We start from the raw sequence: 21159 nt of genomic DNA on the forward strand, positions 1-21159 counted from the left end.
TGAAGTCACTAGTTAACGTGCGCAAGAAATATGTGTGTAATGAAAAGATAGTGTGCTCAGGGTTGCAAATATAATACATGAACCAGCAGGGGTGGTTGGTACCATCTGAGGGGACGAATGCTCATTGTGATTTTTGACAAGGTTAACACCCCTAGAGATGGAAAAGAGGTGAAAGCATTGCAGGGCATCCAGCTTTCTGTGTGTGTGTGTGTGTGTGTGTGTGTGTGTGTGTGTGTGTGTTGATGCTTTTATTGTCCTGACCAGACAAATTTGCAGTGGTGTCTTAACAGCTTTTTAAAGTTTAAAAAACACAAAAACTACCATAAAAGTATACTGATGTCAGATAAATGGGAATGAAAATTGACAGGAATGTTCTCCAAAGATCACTCCATGGAGAGACTATAACAATTTGTTCATGGTTACCCTAACCCTGACCCTAATCCTTTCCGCTGTGTAAAAATGGCTGCAATTTTACCGTAATTGTTCGGGGATAGGGATACAGAAGGGGTGATAACACAGAGAAAGCTGTAAGTGCATCAATGCTGTCACCTGTTTCCATCTCTAGGCAGGTAGATGCTACCACAAATCACGATGAGCACTCATCCCATTAGATGGTACTGATGGCCTAAATGTGTGGGTCCGGCTTGGGGACTAATAATCTGATATTTTTGCATGCCAACATTTGTAGGAAGCACTTGAGTGGTTTGAACCTGTAACTAATATAATTCTGGAGTGAATCTGAAAGACACTACAAGAATAGATGAAAATTTAATTATAGAGATTCTGTTTTCTCTCATGCCCTCCATAGGTCTTTGCCCAATGGGAGTGCCGCTGTCCCCCCCAACTCCCCCCCTTCTTCTAGGAGTTCCAAATGTTACCGGTTTTATAGTTTTTCATAGGAAGTGAGTCTAAATATAGTGTATTCCCTTTTAACATCCGTTGTTTCTCCTTTGAGGATGTGTTTAGCGCTTTGGTTTCAAAATATTTGTCGGAAACCTGGACTCTTTGACATAACAAAGGGAAGGAAAGGTATCCTTCGCCAGCCAGGCCTGAGGAAATTGAATTTTATTGAGACTTTGAAACTCCAATCTCACACTCAGGGTGTGAGAAATAACAGTGTGCGCTTTCTGGTATTCGGTACGTCGTAAATTCAATTAGCTGTGGTCAAGGAGATTGGATTTGCATGGAAGTCCGAATGCACTCTCTGCATATGGCCTTGGAGGAAGGGAATCTGTAGTGTTGTACATTGGATAAGACAAGAATTGCCGTAGGAAGCTGCCCTACACTGAGTCAGATCGTTGACCCATCTAGCTCAGCATTGTCTACACTGACTGGCAGCAGTTCTTCCATGGTTTCAGGTGGGAGTCTCTCCCAGCCCTACCTGGAGATGCTGCCAGGAAGTGAACCTGGGACCTTCTGCATGCAAGCAGATGCTTTGCCACTGAGCTCTGGCCCCATTCCTGGAATATCTTACAGCACTCGTGCGTAGTCACCCATCCAAATGCAAACAAGGGAGACCCTGCTTAGCAAGGGGAACAATTCATGCTCACTACTGTAAGACCAGATCTCCTCCTGAGTAGTTCTCTACCCATGATACTGTTGGGGATGCAGGAGATGAGAAACAGGAAAGGAGAAGAAAAATGTTAAGTCTAGGTGCTGTGAGGGAAGTCGTTTTGAGCAAGGGGCACACCCTCCCCACTGTGTGCATGCACAGGAACAAGCTCTATTTCTTCCTAGGAAATATTCCATCCTTGCTGTGCTCTTGTAACAGCCCTGTGGGGAAACTGATGCTTAGTCAAAGTGCTTTGCCCAGGCCATCCTAGGAAGATTCCCTCCAGGCTCTGTCCCATAAGAACAGCCTTGCTGGATCAGGCCCAAGGCCCATCTAGTCCAGCATCTTGTTTCGCACAGATTTTATTTATTTATTTATTGTTACATTTATATACCGCCTTCAATTAAAAAAATCTCAAGGCGGTTTACAACAGTTAAAAAACATAAAATAAAAATAATAAAAATAATTAAGCTAAAAATATAAAACCAATCTAATTTAAAATCTATAAAATACAAACATAAAGACTATACACAAGTAAAACACATAGAAGCAGCAATAAAACAATCATCTGGGAAGCCCACAGGCAAGAGTTGGGGACATGTCCTCTCTCTTGCTATTGCTCCCCTGCAACTGGTATTCTGAGGCATCTTGCCTCTGAGGCTGGAGGTAGCCTTTAGTCCTCAGACTAGTAGCCACTGATAGACCTGTCCTCCATGAATTTATCTAAACCCCTCTTAAAGCCATCCAGGTTGGTGGCTGTCACCACATCTTGTAGCAGAGAATTCCATAGGTTAATTATGCATTGTGTGAAAAAGTACTTCCTTGTATTGGTCCCAGATTTCTTGGCAATCAGTTTCGTGGGATGACCCCTGCTTCTAATGTTATGCGAGAGGGAGAAAAATTTCTCTCTAACAACTTTGCACGCCATGCATAATTTTATAGACCTCTATCATGTCTCCCCTCAGTCACCTTGGCATTGAGGGAACAAACTGAGAGCCAAGAGCTCCTTGCACCAAGCACACACCCATGAGTTCTGCCCATTGAGCAAATAGTCATATATGCAACACTCCATGCAATGCACGGGGATGCACCCCCTCCCCTGCTGGCTTTCTACCTTCATGACTGGTTTTGTTGGCTGTTTAGTGTACTTGGAGATTGTTTATTTGAAAGTTGGGTCTTAGCTGCAGTTGTCAGCTATTTAACAGTTTAAACTTTCTTTCCCGAGATTATGAAAGAGGGAATACAACAACAACAACAACATATTTATATACTGCTTTTCAACAAAAGTTTTCAAAGTGGTTTACATGGAGAAATAATAAATAAACTAGCTGGGCCGGGCACACAGCATCTGCGCCTCCGCCGACCCGGCTTCTCCCTCCCCTGCCCGCTTCTCCCCACCCCTCCCCGCCCTGCGCTTTCTGACTGGGGCGGGCCAGCTGGAAAGTCGGCCTGCTGCCATCTCCCACCCAATTCCTGGTGGCCGACCCACTGCCGCCTCCTCATCCCTATTTTCATCCCCATCATTAGTCCGGCAGCTGCTTGCGAACTCTTGTGAGAGCTGCCATGCATGGGATTAGCAACGGGTATGCCTAGGAGAAATAAATATATAGATAATATGGATCCCTGTCCCCCAAGGGCTCACAATCTAAAAAGTAGTACTTACCTTCAGTTCCCACTGGGCTCCTTGTGATCAGGGGGGCTCCGTTGAAGCTCTTCCACACACTTCCCCGCAAAACTCCTATGATATCTGTTTGCTAATTCCTGTTCGCTAATTCCCCTCGCCTCCGCCTCTTATGTAGTGAGTAGGCTTCAGACTGAGGCAAACAGGCCTGGCCCCTCCCACCAGGTGTGACTCACCGCAGCCCTAGCTGGCGCCTCCCACTGTCTCTCTCCAGGCAAGAGAGAAGCTAAAACTGAATGCTACACAGCCCCCAAAACAAGCCCTGTCAAAAAACAAACACAGACACACACACTGGGACGTCTCTCCCAAAGAGGCAAAGTAAAGCGTGCTGTCAGGTCAGTGTCGACTCCTGGCGCCCCCAGAGCCCCGTGGTTGTCTTTGGTAGAATGCAGGAGGGGCTTACCATTGCCTCCTCCCGCGCAGTGTGAGGTGATGCCTTTCCGCGTCTTCCTATCTCTCTGCTGCCTGATATCGGTGTATCCTATACTCTGGGAAACATACCAACGGGGATTTGAACCGACCACCTCACGCTTGCTATTCAAGTCATTTCCCCGCTGCGCCATTAGGTGGCTCCTAAAGAGGTACCAGCCGCTCGGAGTCTCCCCAGCCTCCTGTTTATTTGTTCTGTTTGAAGAAGAAAAGAGTTTTCTTTAAAAAAGAAGAAAAGCTTGCTAGCCTTTGCCCGTAGGCATCATCTGCCCGCTGTGGGTGGTTTAGTGATAGAGAGCGAGGCTGTGTGGGAACAGTGATGGCTAGCCCTTGCTTACTCTCCTGGCAGACAGCTTGCTGCCTGAACACCTAGCATGGCCCTGGTGTAGTCAGGTGCTTGGCCTCAGTGGACCTGACCCTCCAGAAACCCAAGGATGGAGCCTGGGAGGCCTGTTGATCCACACTGGCAGCCCTGAGCTGTGTTGGGACGTCTTCTCTTGGGCTTCCAGGACCCTCGGCGATGGGGCTCACATCCAGAGCAGAATAGCAGAGGAGCCTGCACCTTGCAGTGTAGTGGAACAGAGGGAATTTTCAGGGGTGCAGCTTTTCCCACCTCAGCATAACAAGCCGTACCACATTTCCTGCTGCTGCTGCTGCTCTTTTTTACCCAGCTGCAGTTTAAGAGATTTCTTACCCCACTTTCTGCTATAAAAACCATCAAGTGGTAATTAATTTTTAACCAATTAAACTAGATTTCATCTACCTTTTGATTTTTTTTGGCATTCTTTTTAATGAGGGCAGGTTCCTGTGGGAGAAGGTGGCCCTTCCCGTACCCGGATCTCAAACACCAGCCCTAATCCCCAGTGAAAATCAGCAAGAAATCTGCTGATGCTTTAAGCCTTCGGTTCTCCTGGAAGTTCTGGGCTGACAATGAAACGGAATAGAATGGCCATCTTAACTATTTTTCAAGCAGCGGGCCATTTTTTGTGCGGGGGGGGACCCTTCTGTATGAGAGCCATTTCCCACAGCGCTGACCTCTGAGCTGTGCTTTCCCCAGCCCCGGTGTGTGGGGGGGTGGGTTTAAAAGAGATACAGAATCCCTTTGACCCCTGGTGCCATCTTGGAAGGTGCTCAGGGTTGCTGTGGGAAGTGTTGTCCTTCCCAGCACGTTAGTTGGGAAGGACGACACTTCCCCATGCTATGTGCACGCCTTCCAAGATGATGATGATGATGATGATGACATTTATAACCCGTTTTTCCTCTGAGGAGCTCAGGTGTACATGCTTATTTTTATCCTCACAACAACCCTGTGAGGTAGGTTGATGGCACTGAGGCTTGAGAGGACTCGGTTTCTCATAAAGGGGCCCCACTGCGGCTGGACAAAGGGCAGCACTACGTGTGGTGGGCAGTCTGCACTGTGTGTGGTGCCGGGGGACTGGATGAATCAGCTTAATCAACAGTCTTAATTCATTTGTTGGGGAGTTGCACTTAGGGTCAGTGGTGACTGCCACGAGCTCCAGGGCCTTACAAGGAGTATGATGAAGCTGGACATGCTCTGGAGAACCGACAGGAAATCTGCTGATGCTTCAGACCTTCAATCCTCCTGGAAGTTCACTCAAATGTGAAATTGCTGATTTTCTAGCAAAAATGTGTGACTTGTCCCTACAATCAGGCTCTATACCAGAGAACTGGAAAGTAGCTAATATAACTCCACTTTCCAAAAGGGGATCCAAGAAATTACAGGCTGGTCTGCTTAACGTCTGTGCTGGGTAAATTGGTGGAAAGCATACTTAAAGACAAAATTGTTAAACACAGAGAAGAACAGGCCCTGCTGAAGCAGAACCAGCGTGGCTTCTGCAAAGGTAAATCTTGCCTCACCAACCCTTTGGAGTTCTTTGAGAGTGTCAACAGGCATGTGGATAAAAGTGATACTTGGATTTCCAAAAAGCTTTTGACAAAGTTCCCCAACAAAGACTCCAGAGTAAATGTAGCAATCATGGGATAAGGGGACAGATTCATGTGTGGATCGGTAACTGGTTGAAGGACAGGAAACAGAGGATAGGAATAAATGGAGAGTTTTCACAATAAAGGGAAGTAGGAAGTGGAGTCCCCCAGGGATCTGTACTGGGACCAGTGCTTTTTAATTTATTCATAAATGATCTAGAAGTTGGGGTAACCAGCAAAGTGGCCAAATTTGCAGATGACACTAAACTATTTAGAGTAGTGAAATTCACAACAGATTGTGAGGAGCTGAAAAAAGATTGCTCCAAACTGGGGGAGTGAGTGACAAACTGGCATATGCAGTTCAATGTAAGCAAGTGAAAAGTGATGCATATTGAGGCAAAAAACCTCAACTTCACATTTACGCTGATGGGGTCTGAGCTGTTGGTGACTGACCAGGAGAGAGATCTTGGAGTCATGGTGGACAGCTTGTTGAAAGTGTGAACTCAGTGTGTGGCAGCTGTGAAAAAGGCCAATTCCATGCTAGGAATTATTAGAAAAGGGATTGAAAATAATGCCCTTGTACAAATCTGTGGTGCAGCCACATCTGGAGTAGTGTGTACGGTTTTGGTCACCGTATCTTAAGAAGGCTATTATAGATCTGGGAAAGGTGCTGAAGAAGGTAACCGAGATGATCAGGGGCCTAGAGCATCTTCCTTATGAGGAAGGTTCTTTAGTTTTTAGTTGTTATAATTCTCAATTTTTAGCTTTTAAAATAACTTGTAGTTCGAAATTTAATATTGATTTTGGTTTTTACCTTGACTTTGAACTTGTTTACTTAATTTGGTTAATTTTATTACTTTTATTGTATATTGTATCTATTTTATTGTTGTAGCCGCCCCAAGCAGTAGTGTACCAGAGGGGCAGGGTATAAATATTTCAAATGAATAAATAAATGAAGCTAGGCTACAGCATCTGGGACTCTGTACTCTGGAAAAGAGGCGACTAAGGGGAGACATGATCAAGGTGTATAAAATTATGCATGGAGAGGAGAGAGTGGGCAGAGAGAAGGTTTTCTCCTCCTCTCACAACACCAGAATCAGGAGCCATCCCAGAGGCATCGGGTGGGCCACTGTGTGAAACAGGAGGTTAGACTAGATGGGCCTCCTTGGGCCTGATCCTGCAGGGCTGCTGTTCTGTTCTTTCTTGGCCTGGTAATGACATGGAAAAGAACAGTGCATGCAGAAGGTCCCAGTTCAATCCCTGGCCTCTCCAGTAGGGTTGGGAAGACCCATCTTTATCTGAATCCCTGGAGAGCTGCTGCCAGTCAGTGTTGACAATCCTGAACCACATCTCATAACCATATGCCCACCTCAATGCCCTTTGTGTATGGTGTGTTCGTTGTGTCTGGTAACTTGTGGGTCAGGTTTGTGGATCTGCAAATGTAGAGGGAGGAGAGCTGGTCTTGTGGCAGCGAACATGAATTGTCCCCTTTGGTAAGCAGAGTCTGCTCTGGTTCACATTTAGATAGGTGACTACATGTGAGCCCCATCTGCTGTAAGATATTCCTCTTAGGGGATGAGGCCATAGGTCAATGGCAGAACCTCTGCTTTGCATGCAGAAGGTCCCAGGCTCACTCCCTGGCAGCATCTCCTGGTAGCGCTGGGAAGGACTCCTGCCTGAGACCTTGGAGGGCTGCTGCCAGTCAGTGCAGACCATGCTGAGCTAGGTGGGCTGGCCGCAATGGGCAAAGGCTTGGTTGGGCTACACAGTTGTAGTCGAACATCATTTGGGCACCCAGTGTTGGGAATGCCTGCGTTAGAGAACCTCAGACAAAATCTGAGCCATTCCATTAGCTTCTTGGCTTCTTGAGGCTCGTAAAGTCTGTGTGTGTGTCTGTCTTTTTAATTGCAACTCTGGTGGCATTCGGATGGGTTTTATGTCTTGTTCTTTTTTTGGCTTCTGGCAAGAAAATCCTCCTCTTATTCCAGGACTCGTTTATTGGTTTATAAAAAAAACTAGTCACTTGTCTTCCTGCTAAGAGCACTCAAGGCGGTATTCAGAAATTTAATAGAAGTTGGCAGTAACAATAAAAACAGAAGGCAACAACCCAGGCCCAAACTGCCTAAAAAGCAGAAAGAATTAAAAGAGAATTTTAAATCTGTGTCTGCCTTCTAATTGTGAGGCGGCTTCCCTAGGATATCTGAGTCGGAGAATTTCAGGGTCCGGAGGATTTAGGAGCCACAGGGTTGCCATGGAGGGCAGCCTGTCCCAAAGGGGCCCATGAGGGATTTGGAGAGCAAGAACCGTCAGGAAGGAGCAGGGTGTGTTTAGACCAGGGCTGCTCAACTTCGGCCCTCACATAGTCCCTGGCTATTGGCCACTGGGGATTATGGGAGCTGTAGCCCAAAAACAACGGGGGGCCAAAGTTGAGCAGGGCTGGTTTCGATTAAGAAGAAATATAGTGCTGTCCTCAGAGAGCTGAAGAGCTGTCATGTGGAAGGAGGAGCGAACTTGTTCTCCGTCGCTCCTGAAGGCAGGGCTAGATCCAGTGGGTTGAAGCTGCAAGGAGGCAGATTCAGGCTGGACATTAGGAGGATCTTCCTGATGGTAAGAGCTGGTGGACAGTGGAGCCATCTGCCTTGTGCAGTGTGGTGGGTTCTCCTTTGCTGGAGGTTTTCAAGCAGAGGCTGGGTGGCCACCAGTCAAGGATGCTGTGGCAGTTTCCTGCACTGAAGAGAGGGCTAGACTGGAAGACCTCCAAGGTCCTGTCCAGCTCTAAAACTCTATGTTTCTGTGTTCACTGTGCAGAAGGAACCTGGAGGCAGATCTTAGTTGGGAATAAATGTGGCACAGATGCAGGCTTTGTTCTCGCCTTCATGCAAGTTCTTAAATACCACTCAGCGCAAAGGAGTAACCCTTAGGGGCATAGGAAGCTGCCATATACTGAGTCAGACCATTGGTCCATCTAGCTCAGTATTGTCTACACCAGGGATTCTCAACGTTGGGTCCCCAGATGTCATTGGACTTCAACTCCCATAATCCCCAAACAAAGGCCACTGGGGCTGGGGATTATGGGAGTTGAAGTCCAATGACATCTGGAGACCCAGCGTTGAGAATCCCTGGTCTACACAGACTGGCAGCAGCTTCTCCAAGGTTGCATCTCTCAGCCCTATCTCGGAGATGCTGCCAGGAAGGGAATCTGGGACCTTCTGCACGTAAGCATGCAGATGCTCTTTCCAGAACAGCCCCATCCCCTATGGGGAATATCTTACAGTTCTCACACCTGTAGTCTCCCATTCAAATGCAAACCAGGGTGGAACCTACTTAGCAAAGGGGACAAGCCATGCTTACTACCACAAGAGCAGCTCTCCTCTCTTAAGAAGCTCCAGCCAGGCTTTTTGGTCACGAGAGCAGGATGGTTTCATGGGGCATAAGGCTGTTCACACACCGAGTGTGTGTTTCCGGAGAGACTGCTCAATCCTGTGTTAATTGGCGGGTGTCCATTATCAATAGAGCAGATGAGAATCATGACTTCACCCTTCAGATATCCTCCTGGAGGCTGAGGAATGTCTACTTTGCAGAGCTGTCTCTTAACCACTTTGACTTCAGGCCCTTAAGGGTGGGTGAAGCATGCTTGTGGGTGGGGCGAGCTAATTGGTGTAAAATAACCTCAGGATGATCTTGCGGATATGATTTCCGGATACCGCCTTCCCTGGCTTCCGTGCCTAATTGTATAGTTCTGCCAAAAGTGACTTTGCTTGGAGAGCTCTCGGGATTACAGTTCATTCGTACTCTTATGGTTTCCTGTAGAGCAGTGGTCTTCCCTGGGTTTTTTGGAAGGGCACTTTGGCAAAAAAACAAAACAAAACACTACACTTCAGTGTGAGAGTCATTTCCCGCATCTGTTGACCTCTGGACTGGACTGTGCTTTTCTCAGTGCTGGGAGGGCTCTTTAAGAGAGACAGAACCCTCCCTTAACAGACCTAGGAAGAAAGCACACTACTGGGGAGGGCTAATATAAGAACAGCCCTGTAGGATCAGGCCCAAGACCCCATCCAGTCCAGCATCCTGTTCCCCACAGTGGCCCTCTCTCCTGCTATTGCTCCCCTGCAACTGGGATTCAGAGGCATCTTGCCTCCAAGGCTGGAGGTGACCTATAGCCACCAGAGACAGACCTGTCTTCCCTGGATTTGTCTAAGCCCCTTTTAAAGCCATCCAAGTTAATGGCCATCACCACATCTTGTGGCCGAGAATTCCATAGATTAATGATGCACTGTGTGAAAAGGTGGCCCTTCCCAGGACTCTCAGCTTGCCTTCCAAGATGGTGCAGGAGCGCAAGGAGGCTCCGTTTCCCTTAAAGGAGCCTCCTCTCTTCCTGGGCAAAGCACAGCACTGCCTGGTGGGAATGCCCATCTCTGCATGGTGCCAGAGGGACTGTGCAGAGTCTTCAGCTTTGGCCGAAGCTTCACACAGGCCCAATAAACAGTTAGTCAGTGTTGATGGGGGGCCACCACCAATGAACCCCCGGCCTTACAGTGTGGAGCAATAACACTACCCAGCTGCTGTTTGAAAACAAAGTTCTGGCTTAGAGCCATTTGAAAGGAGAAGATTGCCATAATCGCCTTGCAAAATTCTACTCTGTTTCAAAATGCACTTGAAAGATAATTGCCAAAATGTTAGTGAGCAAGAGAAATGGTTTACAAGTGGTCTGAGAAGATTCTGATTTATTGTCTCTCTGTTAACAAGCTCTTGGCTTTTTCTGCATGAAAGGAAGCAGGCGAACTCTGAGCACTGAGGCACAGCCCAGACAAATGGAATACATGCCTTTGTTTAGGCTTGCCTTTCAGTTCAGCATGTATTTATTACCTAGGCTTACGATAGACAGGGTACAATGGGAAAAGTTCTGCTTGGTGCCTTCCAAGTTAACTTCCCTCCATGAGCTATCTTTATTTGCTGCAAAGTGCTAAAGAATGTAGTGGCGCTGAGCTGAAATGGAAAGCACGTTTTTCAAAACGTTTCACCTTCTGTGAAATGCCCCTTCCCCATTTTTGTGGTTGTTCAGAGCGTGGCTGCAGAATGGAGCAAAAATGCCTATTCAGAGTGAAGCATTGCCCTTGCTCTGAGTTAGCTTAGTGCCATCATAATCAGACCTGTCTTCATGGTGCCATGACCTCATCCTGTGGGCTATGTGATCCCTGATTGGCTGCATCGTGTAGTCATCATGAAGAATAACTCTCTTTGACTAATGGTGTCCAAAATGTTGCAAAACCAGTGAAATTATGGGATGGTATCTTTTGGAGAACATTTAGGAACCCCATCCCACTCTTGTCCTGTGCTCCAAAAATGTTCACTCATGAAAACTTGGCTCAGTTCTACTCTCTTTGATAGGAGAAGGGACAGTTTTATGGGAAGTAGGTTTGTCTCTTGGTGTGTCTGCTTTGGAAGCAGCCTAGCTCCAGCAGTTCGGTTTATTGCTTTAGTGAATGCTCAGAAAGCCGTCCTTTCTCCTTCCCTCACAAAGCGAATGATGGAGTTTATGCCGGTGGCAATAAATGCTTTGTTGTTCTCCAACTCACTCTGGTCTTTCTGAGAAATCTAAGCAGGGGGGATATGTTAGCCCTCATCTCTTCCATTACAGGGAACAAAAGGCACTTCTGCTTGGGTTTTAGATGGCTGAACCTCTAGAGAGCAAATTTCTCTTTGGGCAGCAGAGGCCTCGAAGGCGCCTCATCCTCTGTTTCTGCCTTGCGAAATGCTTTCCTTTTCAATTGCATGGGCTTTTCCCTCCTGCGTGTGTGCTCATCCTTGTTCTCATATACTTGAAATGAAACTTAGATTGAAGCTGGCCAAAAGCCTCTTCACGTTCCTAAGAAATCCATGCATTTTCCGGAAGCAAACTCCACCCTCGCCTATCCCCTGGCTGGTTGCTGTGTCTTTCTGTGTTTCCTGCTTCAGAGAAGTTGCACTTGGGTGGGGAGCAGATCAGAAAGAACTACGTAAAAGGAGAATGTGATCCCCCCGCCCCCCGTGTTAAAAGAAGTCAGGCAAGTGAAAGGTTAGACATTCTGGGAATCACAAGTGCTATTTCGCTGAGTGATACTTCACGAAGCGAGGAGGTCTGTAGGAACATAGGGAACTGTACTGAGTTGGATCATTTGTCCATCTAGCTCAGTCTTGTCTGCACAGACTGGCAGTGGCTCTCCACGGTTTCAGGCAGGAGACTTTCCCAGCCCTACCTGGAGATGCTGCCAGGGAGGGAACCTGGGACCTTCTGCATGCAAGCAGATGCTCTGCCACTGAGCTATAGCCCCATTCCTGGAATATCTTAGAGCACTCGTGTGTAGTCACCCATCCAAATGCAAATCAAGGTGGACCCTGCTTAGCAGAGGGGGCAGTTCATGCTTGCTACCACAAGGCCAGCTCTCCTTCCTTGTAAGCCATAAGGTTGGATGGTGGGAAGTGGACCAAGAGAGGGGTTGCCAGGGGGGTGGGCAGTGGCGAGAGGGAGGGCACCTCCCACCCACCCCCGCAGCCCCGGCTCCTCTAAACTCTGGCCCGGGAACCACCTAACCGATTTGAACCCAATTGCCACAGGTGTGGTGGGGACACACAGGGGCGGCTCAAAGGCCTGGTTTGCAAGGGTGTCATCCGCCCTGATTCATGATGGCGGACGCAGGAACCTTTGAGCCTGAAGTGGGTGAACTCGTGAGGAGGAGAATGATCAGTTAAGATTATAGTGAAAGGAAAGTAGGCAGATTAGTTCTTACCAGAACAACTTGTTTGTTTTAAAGAAGCCATTGAATAGAATGTTCTCTGGAGATTTCTTTTAGACTAAACACATCTCTCCGAGCAAAAGCTGTTCTGGTGGACGGAGGGAGGCAGGGCCACCTTCCAGAGACAAGTGCTTCTCTCTTCTAGTTGGCCCTGCAACAAGGCAGCCCGGACTGAATGTCTGCAGTCTTTCCCAGAACTGAATGTGTGTGCCTGGAGCTGCCCCACTCCTCTGTGTGTGTGCGTGCGTGGTTGTGTGTGTAGGGACTCCACAAATTTTGGTTGGCCTTAGTAGCCAAACCAAAATTTGTGGTTGCCCATCCCCCCCCCCGCCCAGTTGCCCATCCCTCCTCTTCAGGGCAATCCCTGGCATGTTTCCTTGGAACTCAATCTCACGGAGTGCGGTGGGGCTTCCTCCAGGGTAAAACATCCATGGAGTGGCAGCCTCCAAAGCCCAGCACAGGCTTTGGTGGGCATTCCCCACCCCAGGCTTCGAGCCAGAAGGGAAGGCTGAGGCTTGTTTGGGATGCCAAAGGGTTTGTAGGCTCGCCAGCCCCAGCCTGCCACGGAGACGATCCACTCACCCTCCCCAGTTCTAAGCAGGAGGGGAAGATGAGTCTCCTGTCTTTCCCCTTACTGGAGGGGTGTCGGGATGCTCAGCATGGAACTTTGGAACTCTAGGGACCTAGGAATCTGCCCTCTACTGAGTCAGACGCTTGGTCCATCTGTCTCAGCATTGCCCACACTGACGGGCAGCAGTTCTCCCTAGAGTTCTAGAACGACAGGAAACCACTACCACCCCTCGCCACAGCAGTAGGTTTAAAAGTCACTGTTCGTGGGGTGGACCCTTCACGCCACTGAAGTGGTCTCAAACTGGTGATGGGTGAGGGAGGGAAATGTGTGGGGCAAGCAGGGATGTGACTTGGGAAGCTGCGGAGGCAGGCTCTGTGGAGTCCACCCACTGGCGCGGCTCCGCTGAAGCATGATGGCAGCACTGTTTGCTTGAGATGTAATTTCATTTTTATTTTGAAGGGTGGTGGAGGAGAAAAGGAGAGAGGGTGGCAGTGTTTGTGCTCTGGGAGCAGTATGCGGGAGGGGGCTGTCGGTGCCTTCTGCAGAGGAATCGTGGCCCTCCTTGAGCAGCCCTGCGCCGCTTCGGCCCTCCAGGCATTGTTGGACTACAACTCCCATCACCCCTGTTGATTGCTGTGGCTGTGGATGATGGGAGTTGTAGTCCAGCAGCAGCTGGAGGGCCGAGGTGGTGCAGCCCCACCCTACAGTTTGCACGTTGCCTTCCTAAGTGGTCCCCTGCCGTCGGAGGGGGGCTTGGTTTTCATGTGCAACACAGACGAGGGCGGACAATCCAGGCCCTTGCCGGGTCCTTGAATGAACAGGGCTGCCTGTGGGTAAGGGGACCCCCAGTCCTCTCCCACATACCCTGAACTGCACATGGAGCGGGGACCGAATCAGTCACTTGGCTTGGGGGTGCTTTTGATGGGCATACCAGACTTGTGCAGTTTGGAGCCGAGGTAGCCCTACGTTGGTGTTTTGCAGCACCCCGTTGAGGGTGTGACTCTGCCCCTTCAGAAAACCCGTAGGAAGCTGCCATATCCAGAGTCAGACCCTTGGTTGATCTAGCTCAGTCTTGTCTTCATTGACTGGCAGCGTCTTCTTCAAGGTTTCGGGCGGGAGTCTCTCCCAGCCCTATCTGGAGATGCTGCCTGGGCATGAACCTGGGACCTTCTGCCTGCAGAGCAGATGTTGAGCCACTGAGCTACGGCCCCAATCCCCTGGGAGGAAAATCTTGCCGCGCTCCCATGTAGTCACCCACCCAGATGTGAACCAAGGCAAGTCCTGCTTAGCAGAGGGGAGAACTCATGCTTGCTGCCACAGCACCAGCTCGCCTCCCCTCCTCTCAAGGCCCTCCTCATACAAGCCTGATCTTTGTCCGTGCAGAGAGAGAGAGAGAGTCTCGTTTGTGGCTGGAGACAGAGCTCTGGTTTTCCCTTCTCCTAGCCTGGCAGTTCTCCCTGGCTGCTGCTGCGGCCCGACGCCTGCAGAATCCCTAAGCAGGTGGACTGGAAACCGGCCAAGCTCTTCCCAGGGACGCACCTGTTTGAAGCGCTGCTGGCTGGGAGAAGGCCTGGTTTTCGACTTGCCCTGGAGGGCCTGAGCAGTGCAGGGAGCTGGGAGAGGAGCAGGCTGAGGCTTGCCCCCGACAGCGAGGAGGAGCGAGAGATCTGCCTGGGAGGAAGAGCTCCGGTCTCAGAGGTCCCAGCTCCTTCTAGAAACGGGAGAGCCGTGGTCACCTCTGGGGGCAGAAAGGGCTGCAGGAGGGCTACGCCCAAAGTCGTGCTGCATTCTCAGCCTGGGTGGTATGGTCTGCCTTATACCGGGGTCAGACCATTGGCCCATCCAGCTCAGTATTGTCTGCATTGACTGGCAGCAGCTCTCCTAGGGAGGAGAGCTGGTCTTGTGGTAGCAAGTATGACTTGTCCCCTTAGCTAAGCAGGGTCTGCCCTGGTTGTATATGAAGGGGAGACTAGAAGTGTGAGCACTGCAAGATATTCCCCTTGGGATGGAGCAGCTTCTCTGGGAAGAGCAGAAGGTTCCAAGTTCCCTCCCTGGCAGCATCTCCAAGGTAGCGCTAAGAGAGATTCCTGCCTGCAACCTTGGAGAAGCCGCTGCCAGTCTGTGAAGGCAATACTGAGCTAGATGGACCATGGTCTGACTCAGTATATGGCAGCTGCCTATGTTCCAAGGTTTCTGGCTGGAGTCTCCCCCAGATGCCAGGGAGTGAACTTGGAGCCTCCTGCATGCAAAGCAGATCCTTTGCCACTGAGCTGGGGCCCCACCCCTAAAGGGAAATAGCTGACCGGGCTCACATGTAGTCCCCCCTCCAAATGCAAACCAAGGCAGACCTTGCTTAGCCAAAGGGACCATTTCTGCTGGCCACCACAAGGCCCATTCTCCTTCCCCAAAGAGCCTTGAGGACCTGACCAAAGGCTCCAGTCCAGCCTTCTGCTTAATGGATGGGGAGCATCTTGGACGTCTGGATCCTGAGCACAGTTCCGTTGCAGAACCTCTCCAGCCCACCGCCGGGGTGGTCGAAGGTTGCTTTCCCAAAGAATCAAGGAGGCGGCGTCTCCCCCTGTTGAGGGGAGCTGGCTCCTCCGGGCGGGGCGGCTTTTGTGTCCTCCTTAAGGCTCGTCTGGAGCTGTCGGCCATGCCATCCCTAAAAGCTCCCTTTGTCAGTGCAGAACACGGAATCGAATTGGGAGGAGGGGGAGGAAGCGAAGGGCCGGCCATCCCCGCCTTGTGCTCACAGCTGTGTGTGTGTGGCGGCGGTGGCAGGGTGGGGGATTCTGCTTGCTTGGCAAAATTAGATTTGCAGAGATCCATGGGTAATCTGCTTTCTCAATATTAGCTTTCTTAGTCCATAATCTGACGTTGGCGGCTTATCTCCGAAAGGGGAGGGCAGGGCACCCGCTATGGAGGCGTCATCCTCCCCCCCCCGCCCGCCCGCCCGTCACCAGGGCTTGGTGCTCCGGCCTGCCTTGTCCCTCCGGGGGCTGGGCACTTGGGCCAGCGTGGTCTCTCTGGGCGGGAGGCACAAGCTGCCCTGCCCGGCCTGCGATCAGAGTGCCAGAGGAAGTGCGCCTTGGGAGGGAGAGAGAGAGAGAGGCAGCCCTCCTCCCGCCTCGGGGCTTGACCCAGCGGCCCGGCTGACTTCAGCATCCTCTGCCGGAGCCAAAGGGTCACCGTTGGCTTTCCCTTGCAGCAGCCGGCGGAGCTGCTCCCCTTTGGCTCTGGAAGGGACTTGCCGGGGTGGATGCCGGAGCGGTGGTTGAGCCGGGGAGCTGCCGGGGGGCGCAGAGTTCAGGCCCTCCTTTGGCCCCAGGCCCCCGGCTCTTCGTCCCGGCGCTTCGCTGAAGGCGGAGGGGCCCTGCGGCTCCGTAGAAAGCCCTCGAGGGAAGGGGAGGACATCCGCTGCGTCAGGTAGGGAATCCACCTCCCAGGTGGCCAGGCCAAGTCCGGGAAGAGAGCGGGTCCCCTTTGCTAAGCAGGGTTTGCCTTGGTTTGCCTTGGGATGGGAGGCTCCCTGTGGGCACTGTCAGAGATTCCCCTCCGGGGAGGGGGCTGCAGTTCCGGGGCAGGGGCCGCTTTCCTTGCAGGAGTCCTCCGCTCCCGTCCCTGGCAGCGTCTCCAGGTAGGGCTGGGAGAGACTCTTGCTTGAAGCCCCGGAGAGCCGCTGCCAGTCGGTGTAGACAATCGTGAGCTGGGTGGACCGGCCTGGTGCCGCAGTTCGAGTGCTGGACTCGGACCCGGGAATCTCTGAGAGCTCAAATCCCCCGATGAAACTCCCTGGGCGACTCTGGGCTGGTCAGTTCTCTCTCAGCCGGCGGCTGTGTGGATCAGCGTAGCCACCTGCACCACTCCGGGCCCCTTGGAGGGAGAGCAGGAGAGACGGGTAGCCAATAAATAAACACTTTCCCCCTGTGGCACAGGCAGGTTGAAGGTGCAGGAGACCGGAGGAGGCTGTGTCTCATCATCTCTCCCCGTCTCGCCAGCAGGTTTCCTCCCTTTTGGTCCTTGATGCCTTCTGAGAGTGCTGTGAGCAACTCTCCCCCCTGTAGTGGGAACACGGAAAGAGCTCGAGCCAGAAAGGGTAATCCCCTGCTCGCTCGTGGTCCTTTTGATCACTCCCCACCCTCGGCCTGTGTTCTAAAAATGCATGGCTGTTTCACAGACTGTGGGCTCCCTTGCTGCCTTCCACTCTCCGCAGTCCAAGAGGGCCCTGGGGTTTTCAGCGCCCTAGGCAGAGTTTGGTTTTTGTAATTGCAGAGCCCCGGCTTCAGCTTGAGCCATGCAGGCTGCTCTGCTCGTTGGTGTGGTTGAACAACCAGCCCACCCGGATGGCCAGCGGGTGACTAGCCTGTGCTGGTTTGAGGGTGCAGTGGGAGAGAGTTCCCAGTCTGTTATGGGGAGCAAGACTCTTGACACTGCCGAGAGGGAAAGATGCAGCTGTGAATGTGGAAAGCCAGCCTGAGACGGTCCCTCTTTGGAAACGAACACGGAGGCAGGCAATTCCTATCCCAGAGAGGGAGTACAGCCTCGGAGACTGGCTGTTTCCTGGGGGCTGAGGTGCAAGGAGCAAAGCAGGTGGTGTCTTTTGGGGGAGCAGCATGTGCAGAACGCCCTATTGGGGGCAGTATTGCATCTTACATTCTTACGCCACTGTGCAGTACTTCAGGGGTACGATACGAGAGAGAGAGAGAGAGAGAGAGAGAGAGAGAGAGAGAGAGAGAGAGAGAGAGAGAATAATTGGCAGTGCTCCATGCTGGCACTGTTTATTGCCCCCCCCCGAAGGGTGCCCTAGGCAACTGCCTAGATCTGCCTAAGGGACGGGCCGGTCCTGTTGCTGTGCTTTGGCTGCTTGAGGCAGTTGCTGTGAAGACAGGCTGCAGATTCAGCAATTACAGGCCTGCTCAGCTGCATCGGGCAGAGGCTGTTGTCCATGTGGGGTTTGCAGAGGTGACTTCCAGGCAAGGCTGTGGAAAGAAGAACTGGGTGTTTGGAAAGAAAGCAGGGCTCTTCCGTGGACCAAGCTGGCTTCCACTGTCAGAAGCAACAGGCCCCTCACTTCCGGGCAGCAGCCTGCAAGTTGCCTCTCTGGGGCTGTGAGTGTCCGGAATGGGGCTGCTTGCGCCCCCCCCCCCCCGTATCCCACTTGCACAGGGAACAGGGTCTGCATTTTTAAAAGCTGCCAGGAAGTGGGAAGAGCCTGTGATCACGATGGCGCGGAGACGGGCCAGGACTCCCGCTGCCGCCACCTTGGCCGGTTCCTCTCGGCAGCAGGGAGCCCTGCGCCTTGTCAGCAGGCAGAGCGGGTGCCCCAACCGGACCGGAGGGGAGGGAGAAAGAGGCTCTGTTTTCTCGCCTAGACCTTGGCAGTCGGAGGGAGGGTGAGGGCCTGGGCTGGCCAGATTGGCACGGAAGGAAAGGCGGAGGGGCAGGTGCCTGCCAGAGGGTCTTTTCCTATGACGGTGCGGCCCTGGCGGGGTGTCCTCTTAAAGGTCCGGGGGCTGCGCCCAGCATTTCCTGGGGCCGGGTCAAAAGCAGTGGCCTCGACGCCCGCTCTGCCCTTTGCGCTGCTCTCTACGTGACTGGCCTGGCCCGCCCCTGCCATTGGGGCTTGATCTGTAGAAATTGGCAGGAGAAGCTGTTTCACGGCCAAACACACTATCGCCCCAGCGGGCAGTCGCAGGTTTGCCGGCACAGGCACTCCACAGTTGCCACCGTTTTGTGTGTGTGCCTCTTTGCAGGCAGGCCAGGACCTTCTCTGCTCCTGAGCTGCCTCCCCGCTTTCTGCTTCCAAATTCCTCCTCCGGCAGCCTGTAAAGAGCCACACGCGAGTCGGATGCACCTGCTTATAAATGCGCCCTCCATCATCAGGCCATGGTCTGTGTGCGTCTACGTGCTTGCAAAGCTTGAAGCAGGAGAGAAATAGAGCAAGAGAGAGAGACACTTGCTGGTCAGATGGGGAACTGCACTTGGCTGCTTGCAAAGCTTGAAGCAGGAGAGAGAGAGAGAGAGACACTTGCTGGTCAGATGGGGAACTGCACTTGGCTGCTTGCAAAGCTTGAAGCAGGAGAGAGAGAGAGAGAGACACTTGCTGGTCAGATGGGGAACTACACTTGGCTGCTTGCAAAGCTTGAAGCGGGAGAGAGAGAGAGAGACTTGCTGGTCAGATGGGGAACTGCACTTGGCTGCTTGCAAAGCTTGAAGGAGGAGAGAGAGAGAGCAAGAGAGAGAGAGAGAGAGAGACTTGATGGTCAGATGGGGAACTGCACTTGGCTGCTCGCAAACCTTGAAGCAGGAGAGAGTGAGCGAGAGAGAGAGAGAGAGAGAGAGAGATACACTTGCTGGTCAGATGGGGAACTGCACTTGGCTGCTCGCAAAGCTTGAAGCAGAGGAGAGAGAGAGAGAGAGAGAGAGAGAGAGAGACTTGCTGGTCAGAAGGGGAACTGCACATGGCTGCTCACAAAGCTTGAAGCAGGAGAGAGAGAGCAAGAGAGAGAGAGAGACACTTGCTGGTCAGATGGGGAACTGCACTTGGCTGCTCACAAAGCTTGAAGCAGGAGAGAGAGAGAGAGAGAGAGAGAGAGAGAGAGAGAGAGAGAGAGACTTGCTGGTCAGATGGGGAACTGTACTTGGCTGCTCGCAAAGCTTGAAGCAGGAAAGAGAGAGAGAGAGAGAGAGAGAGAGACACTTGCTGGTCAGATGGGGAACTGCACTTGGCTGCTCGCAAAGCTTGAAGCAGGAGAGAGAGAGAGAGAGACACTTGCTGGTCAGATGGGGAACTGCACTTGGCTGCTTGCAAAGCTTGAAGCAGGAGAGAGAGAGCAAGAGAGAGAGAGAGAGACTTGCTGGTCAGATGGGGAACTGCACTTGGCTGCTCACAAAGCTTGAAGCAGGAGAGAGAGAGAGCAAGAGAGAGAGAGAGACACTTGCTGGTCAGATGGGGAACTGCACTTGGCTGCTTGCAAAGCTTGAAGCAGGAGAGAGAGAGAGAGAGAGAGAGAGACACTTGCTGGTCAGATGGGGAACTGCACTTGGCTGCTCACAAAGCTTGAAGCAGGAGAGAGAGAGAGAGCGAGACACTTGCTGGTCAGATGGGGAACTGCACTTGGCTGCTTGCAAAGCTTGAAGCAGGAGAGAGAGAGCAAGAGAGAGAGAGAGACACTTGCTGGTCAGAAGGGGAACTGCACTTGGCTGCTCGCAAAGCTTGAAGCAGGGGAGAGAGAGAGAGAGAGAGAGAGAGAGAGAGAGAGAGACTTGCTGGTCAGATGGGGAACTGCACTTGGCTGCTCGCAAAGCTTGAAGCAGGAGAGAGAGAGAGAGAGAGAGAGAGAGAGACTTGCTGGTCAGATGGGGAACTGCACTTGGCTGCTCGCAAAGCTTGAAGCAGGAGAGAGAGAGCAAGAGAGAGAGAGAGACACTTGCTGGTCAGATGGGGAACTGCACTTGGCTGCTCGCAAAGCTTGAAGCAGGAGAGAGAGAGAGAGAGAGAGAGAGACACTTGCTGGTCAGATGGGGAACTGCACTTGGCTGCTCACAAAGCTTGAAGCAGGAGAGAGAGAGCAAGAGAGAGAGAGAGACACTTGCTGGTCAGATGGGGAACTGCACTTGGCTGCTCGCAAAGCTTGAAGCAGGAGAGAGCGAGAGAGAGAGACACTTGCTGGTCAGATGGGGAACTGCACTTGGCTGCTCGCAAAGCTTGAAGCAGGAGAGAGAGAGCAAGAGAGAGAGAGAGACACTTGCTGGTCAGATGGGGAACTGCACTTGGCTGCTCGCAAAGCTTGAAGCAGGAGAGAGAGAGCAAGAGAGAGAGAGAGACACTTGCTGGTCAGATGGGGAACTGCACTTGGCTGCTCGCAAAGCTTGAAGCAGGAGAGAGAGAGCAAGAGAGAGAGAGAGACACTTGCTGGTCAGATGGGGAACTGCACTTGGCTGCTCGCAAAGCTTGAAGCAGGAGAGAGAGAGAGAGAGAGAGAGAGAGAGACACTTGCTGGTCAGATGGGGAACTGCACTTGGCTGCTCGCAAAGCTTGAAGCAGGAGATAGAGAGCAAGAGAGAGAGAGAGACACTTGCTGGTCAGATGGGGAACTGCACTTGGCTGCTCACAAAGCTTGAAGCAGGAGAGAGAGAGAGAGCGAGACACTTGCTGGTCAGATGGGGAACTGCACTTGGCTGCTCGCAAAGCTTGAAGCAGGAGAGA

At 51.7% G+C, this 21159-nt stretch overlaps 1 protein-coding gene and 1 long non-coding RNA gene across 5 annotated transcripts in view; one reads left to right on the plus strand and one right to left on the minus strand.

Annotated features, from left to right (window-relative positions):
• The window catches only part of GNG7 (G protein subunit gamma 7), a 174910-nt gene that overhangs the window by 3716 nt on the left and 150035 nt on the right, over positions 1-21159 (plus strand). The gene's annotated exons all lie outside the window — the stretch shown is intronic.
• Positions 17695-21159, minus strand: part of LOC128344648 (uncharacterized) — a 39509-nt gene continuing 36044 nt past the window's right edge. For both annotated transcript variants that reach the window (XR_008315963.1, XR_008315964.1), the window contains one exon: positions 17695-17929. This is a non-coding gene — a long non-coding RNA (uncharacterized LOC128344648). The remainder of the gene's footprint in view (positions 17930-21159) is intronic.

This window comes from Hemicordylus capensis, chromosome 2 (assembly GCF_027244095.1).
Source record: "Hemicordylus capensis ecotype Gifberg chromosome 2, rHemCap1.1.pri, whole genome shotgun sequence".
NCBI lineage: Eukaryota > Metazoa > Chordata > Lepidosauria > Squamata > Cordylidae > Hemicordylus > Hemicordylus capensis.